The sequence below is a fragment of the Gracilinanus agilis genome, chromosome 1 (genome assembly GCF_016433145.1).
Source record: "Gracilinanus agilis isolate LMUSP501 chromosome 1, AgileGrace, whole genome shotgun sequence".
Taxonomy (NCBI): Eukaryota; Metazoa; Chordata; class Mammalia; order Didelphimorphia; family Didelphidae; genus Gracilinanus; species Gracilinanus agilis.
In genome coordinates, this window is record NC_058130.1 from 409963453 (window position 1) to 409970432 (window position 6980).

The window sequence follows — 6980 nt, forward strand, 5'->3', positions numbered from 1 at the left end:
AATGCATTGCTGGTGGAGCTGTGAACTGATCCAGCCATTCTGGCTGGCAATTTGGAATCATGCTCAAAGGGCTATAAAAGAATGCCTTCCCTTTGATCCAGCCATACCATTACTGGGTTTGTACCCCAAAGAGATCATAGATAAACAGACTTGTACGAAAATATTCATAGCGGTGCTTTTTGTGGTGGCAACAAATTGGAAAAGGAGGGTATGTCCTTCAATTGGGGAATGGCTGAACAAACTGTGGTATATGCGGGTGATGGAATACTATTGTGCTAAAAGGAATAATAAACTGGAGAAGTTCCAGGCGAACTGGAGAGACCTCCGGGAACTGATGCAGAGCGAAAGGAGCAGAGCCAGAAGAACTCTATACACAGAGAGTGATATACTGTGGTAAAATTGAATGTAATGGACCTCTGTACCAGCAGCAATACAATGACCCAGGACAATTCTGAGGGATTTATGGTAAAGAAAGCTACCCACATTCAGAGGAAGGACTGCAGGAGAGGAAACATATAAGAAAAACAACTGCTTGAACGCATGGGTCGGGGTGGACATGATTGAGGGTGTGGACTCGAAACTACCACACCAATGCAACTACCAACAATTTGGAAATTGGTCTTGATCAAGGACACATGACAAAACTAGTTGAAATGCGCATCGGCGATGGGGGGTGGGGTGGGGGGGGGGGTTGAAGGGGAAAGGTGGAGCATGAATCATGTAACCATGTTAAAAATGAATATTAAAAATGTTAAAAAAAACAAAAAAAACAATATGGTTCTGGTTAATAGATAAAAGGGTGGATCAGTGGAATACACTTAGGGTAAATGACAGCAGCAAGATAGTATTCAATAAACTCAAATATCCCAGTTTTGGGGACAAGAACACACTATCTGACAAAAACTACTGGGAAAATTAGAAAACAGCATGGGAGGATTTAGGTTTGGATCAATATCTTACACTCTATACTAAGATAAATTGAAAATGGGTAAATGACAAATATTAAGAGGGAAATTATTTTTAAAAATTAGGTTAACATAGAATAGTATATCTGTCAGATCAATGGGAAAGGAAGTAATTTATAACCAAGGAATAGATAGAGAACATTACAGAATATGAAATCAATAATTTTAATTACAATAAATTAAAATTTTCTGTACAAACAAAACCAATGTAATCAAAATTAGAAGGGAAGAAATATATTGGTAAAAAATTTATCATAAAAACCTCTGCCAAAGATCTAAATTCTCAAATTTTTAAGAAGCTAAGTCAATTGTACAAAAATCTAGTCATTCCCCAATTGGCAAATGGTCAAGGGAAATGAATAGGCAGTTTTCAGATAAACAAATCAAAACTATCAATAAGCATATGAAAAAGTGTTATAAATCCCTTATAATTAGAGAAATGCTAATCAAAATGATGCTAAGGCACCACATCATACCTAGTAAATTGGCCAATATGGCAGTAAAGGAAAATAGTAAATGTTGCAGGGGTTGTGGCAAAATTGGAACACCAATGCATTGTTTTGTTTGTTTGTTTTTTTGTTTTTTAAAAACCCTTACCTTCTGTCTTGGAGTCAATACTGTGTATTGGCTCTATAAGTGTTAACTAAGCAAAGAGAACAAAAGATTCCCTTTTCACAAATGTGAACTCAAAGAAAACCAAGAATTTCCTTTTACAATCCCCCCCCCCCCCCTTGAGCTTTTGGAAGACTAGTTTCCCCAATGAATCGTTTTACATAATTAGAAACTACAATAGTTTTAGATCAGAAGGAAATGAAAGATAGGAAGAGAGAGAGAGCAAACCAATATTTGCTAGGTGCATTGAAAATAAGCCAATTAGGGAGGAGTCCCATTTTGGCATAAATGTATACATATAAAATAAATGTGTCCCAACCCACCACGGGTCAATCAATTATGCTCCATGGTTCATTCTGGCTTTTCTGATGCTGTGGAGGTTTCCTTCAGTCATTTTCATGCTGCCTTCTTCAAATATTTCATCTTCTATATTCAGAGAGCTATTGAGCTCTCTTTCCTGAAATGTTTCTTTCTTTCTCAAAATATTATTTTTACTTTTATGGTAATCATATAATCCTATCCCCCCAGGAGGATGTTGACCAAAATTTGGATCAACTTGGAATACATTAATTTTCATTCAGAAAATAGCTTTATATAAACCTTTCATAGTAAGAACTTATATTTTATTCTCTACCTTTATTTTGACATCTTTAATATATATTAAAATTATTCAGAAGCTAATAGGTTTCAAATTAAATTTTCCCTCTTATGGGCCATTTAGGAGTATCTCACCCCTTAGGAAAACTTTCCCACCTCCTGTATGAGACTATAATTAATTATGGGGTAACCAAACTCCTTGGGTTTTTTTCCCATCCTTTGGTAGGTAACAGCTCTAAATGCATGTCTTTTATGTGTCTCATCCCTTGTATTTTGCAGGCAAAGACTATAATAGTAAACATGACTTCAGATTTTTATAATTGCAGACGTGGGTAATGTAATAGGCACCTCACTTCAGAAAGTCCTTTTAAATCAATTAAGTTTTTCTATCATTAAATTTTCCTGGACGTTTTATTAAATAATTTTTATTTTTAGAAAAAATTTCCATGGTTACATAAGTCATGTTTTTACTTTACCCTTCACCCCTTCACACCCCCCATCCGCCGACTCACCCCCTCCCCCCACTGTAGCTAATTCACATTTCCACTGGTGTGGTCAGTCAAGATTTATTTACACATTATTGATAGTTACATGCGTGTGGTCTTTTCAGGTCTACATCCCCAATCATGTTCTCATCAACCCAAGTGTCCACGCATTTGTTTTTCTTCTGTGTTTCTACTCTTGTAGTTCTTCCTCTGAATGTGGATAGTGTTCCTTTCCATAAATCCCTCTGAATTCTCTTGGGTCATTGCATTGCTGCTAGTACAGATGTTCTTTACATTCGATTTTACCATAATATATCAGTCTCTGTGTACAATGTTCTTCTGGCTCTGCTCCTTTCACTCTGCATCAATTCCTGGAGGTCTTTCCAGTTCACCATGCAATTCATCCAGTTTATTATTCCTTTGAGCACAATAGTATTCCATCAACACATACCACAATTTGTTCAGCCATTCCCCAATTGAAGGGCATACCCACTTTTCCAGTTTTTTGCCACCACAAAGAGCACAGCTATAAATATTTTTGTGCAAGTCTGTTTATCTATGACCTCTTTGGGGTACAATCCCAGCAATGGTATGGTTGGATCAAAGGGCAGGCATTCTTTTATCGATCTTTGGGCATAGTTCCCAATTGCCCTCCAGAATGGTTGGATCAGTTCACAACTCCACCAGCAATGCATTAAAATCCCAATTTTGCCACATCCCCTCCAACATTCATTACATTCCCCTGCTATCATTTTAGCCAATCTGCTAGGTGTGAGGTGATACCTCAGAGTTGTTTTGATTTGCATTTCTCTAATTATTAGAGATTTAGAACACTTTCTCATGTTTTTATTGATACTTTTGATTTCTTTATCTTAAAATTGCCTATTCATGTCCCTTGCCCATTTATTAATTGGAGAATGACTTGATTTTTTATACAATTGCTTTAATGCCTTGTATATTTGAGTAATTAGACCTCTGTCAGAATTCTTTGTTATAAAGATTTTTTCCCAGTTTATTATTTCCCTTCTGATTTTGGTTGCATTGTTTTCCCTTGTACAAAACCTTTTTAATTTAATATAATCAAAATTATTTATTTTACATTTTGTAATTTTCTCTAACTCTTGTTTTGTTTTAAAATCTTTCCTTTCCCAGAGATCTGTCAAGTATACTATTCTGTGTTCACCTAATTTACTTATAGTTTCCTTCTTTATAATCAAGTCTTTCACCCATTCTGAATTTATCTTGGTGTAGGGTGTGAGACATTGATCTAAACCTAATCTCTCCCATATTCTTTTCCAATTTTCCCAGCAGTTTTTGTCAAATAGTGGATTTTTGTCCCAAAAGTTGGACTCTTTGGGTTTATCATACACTGTCTTGCTGACATCACTTACCCCAAGTCTATTCCACTGATCCTCCCTTCTATCTTTTAGCCAGTACCATATTGTTTTCATGACAGCTGCTTTATAGTGTAGCTTAATATATGGTACTGCTAATCCACCTTCCTTCACATTTTTTTCATTATTTCCCTAGATATTCTTGATCTTTTGTTCTTCCAAATAAACTTTGTTATAGTTTTTTCTAATGTAGTAAAAAATGTTTTTGGTAGTTTGATAGGTATGGCACTAAATACATGAATCAATTTGGGTAGAATGGTCATTTTTATTATGTTAGCTCATCCTACCCAAGAGCAATCAATGGCTTTCCAATTGTTTAGATTCAGTTTTATTTGTTTGGAAAGTGTTTTGTAGTCGTTTTCGTATAATTGCTGTGTTTGTTTTGGTAGATAGATTCCCAAGTATTTTATATTGTCTAGGGTGATTTTAATTGGTGTTTCTCTTTCTACCTCTTGGGGCTCTAATGTGTTGGAAATGTATAGAAATGCTGATGATTTATGTGCATTTATTTTGTATCCTGCAACTTTGCTAAAGTTGTTGATTATATCTACCAGCTTCTTAGTTGATTCTCTAGGATTTTTTAAGTAGACCATCATATCATCTGCAAAGAGTGATAGCTTAGTCTCCTCTTCCTATTTTGATACCTTCAATTTCTTTTTCTTCTCTAATTGCTATTGCTAGTGTTTCTAGTACTATGTTGAATAATAGAGGTGATAATGGACATCCTTGTTTCACTCCTAATCTTATTGGGAAGGCTTCTAATTTATCCCCATTGCATATGATGCTTGTTGATGGTTTTAGGTATATACTGTTTATTATTTTTAGGAAGGGTCCTTCTATTCCTATACTTTTCAGTGTTTTCAATAGGAATGGATGCTGTATTTTGTCACAGGCTTTTTCAGCATCTATTGAGATAATCATGTGATTTTTGTTTGTTAGACTTTTGATATGGTCAATTATGTGAATGGTTTTCCTAATGTTGAACCATCTTTGCATTCCTGTTATAAATCCCACCTGATCATGACAAATAACCCTCTTTATCACTTGCTGGAGTCTCTTTGCTAATATTCTATTTAAGATTTTTGCATTTATGTTCATTAAGGAGATAGGTCTGTAATTTTCTTTCTCTGTTTTTGATCTGCCTGGCTTTGGAATCAGTACCATATTTGTGTCATAAAAAGGAGTTTGGTAAGATTCCTTCTTTGATTATTATATCAAATAATTTGTATAGTATTGGGATTAATTGTTCTTTGAATGTTTGATAGAATTCACTTCTGAATCCATCAGGCCCTGGCGATTTTTTCTTAGAGAGTTCTTTAATGGCTTCTTCAGTTTCTTTTTCTGATATTGGATTATTTAAGTATTCTATTTCTTCTGCTGTTAATCTAGGCAATTTATATTTTTTCAAATATTCATCCATATCACCTAGATTGTTAAATTTATTGCTATATAATTGGGCAAAATAGTTTTTAATGATTGCCTTAACTTCCTCTTCATTAGAGGTGAGGTCTCCTTTTTCATCTTTGATGCTATTAATTTGGTTTATTTCTTTCCTTTTTTTAAATTAGATTAACCAATACTTTGTCTATTTTATCTGTTTTTTCAAAATACCAGCTTCTAGTCTTATTTATTAATTCAAAAGTTCTTTTACTTTCAATTTCATTAATTTCTCCTTTGATTTTCAGTATTTCTAATTTAGTTTTCATCTGAGGATTTTTAATTTGTTCATTTTCTAGTTTTATAAGTTGCATGCCCAATTCATTAACCTCTGCCCTCCCTAATTTGTTAATATATGCACTCAATGATATACATTTTCCTCTTAGAACTGCTTTGGCTGCATCCCATAAGTTTGGGTAAGATGTCTCATCATTGTCATTGTCTTCAATGAAATTATTAATTGTTTCTGTGATTTGTTCTTTCACTAAATTATTTTGGAGAAACATATTATTTAATTTCCAATTAGTTTTTGGTTTGCCTCTCCATGTATTCTTACTAATAACTATTTTATTGCTTTATGATCTGAGATTACATTTATTATTTCTGCTTTTTTGCATTTATTTGCCATGTTTCTGTGCCCTATTACCTGGTCTATCTTTGTGAATATTCCATGCGCTGTGGAAAAGAACGTGTATTCCTTTTTGTCTCTATTTATATTTCTCCAAATATCTATTAACTCGAATTTTTCTAGGGTTTTGTTCACCTCTCTTATCTCTTTCTTATTTATTTTTTCGTTTGATTTATCTAGATCTGATAGGGGAAGGTTCAGGTCCCCCATTAGTATGGTTTTGCTATCTATTTCATCCTTGAGCTCCACTAGCTTCTCCTTTAGAAATTTGGAAGCTATTCCGTTTGGTGCATACATATTGAATACTGATATTTCTTCATTGTTTATACTGCCTTTTACTAGGATATAGTAACCTTCCCTATCTCGTTTAACCTTATCTATTTTTACTTTGGCTCTGTCAGTGATCATGATAGCCACCCCTGCCTTCTTTTCCTCATTTGAAGCCCAGAAGATTTTGCTCCATCCTCTCATTTTCATTCTATGTCTGTCTGTCTGTTTAATATGTGTTTCTTGTAAACAACATATGGTTGGGGTTTGGTTTCTAATCCACTCTGCTATTTGCTTCCATTTTATGGGTGAGTTTATCCCATTCACATTCAGAGTTATAATTATCAACTCTGTATTCCCAGACATTTTGATTCTCTCTCCTAGTCCTGTTCTTTCTTCTTTCACTGTTTCCTTCTATACCAGTGTTTTGTTTTTAATCAGTTCCTATAATCCCCTCCTTTGTTGTACTTCCCTTTCTCCCCCCTCCTTTCTTATTCCCCTCTTATTGTTCTTTAAAGCCACGCAGTGCTCCCCCCCAAGCCCTCTCCCTCCCTAGTATTGCTTCCCTCCCCAGCAGTTAACACTTAGTTTAACA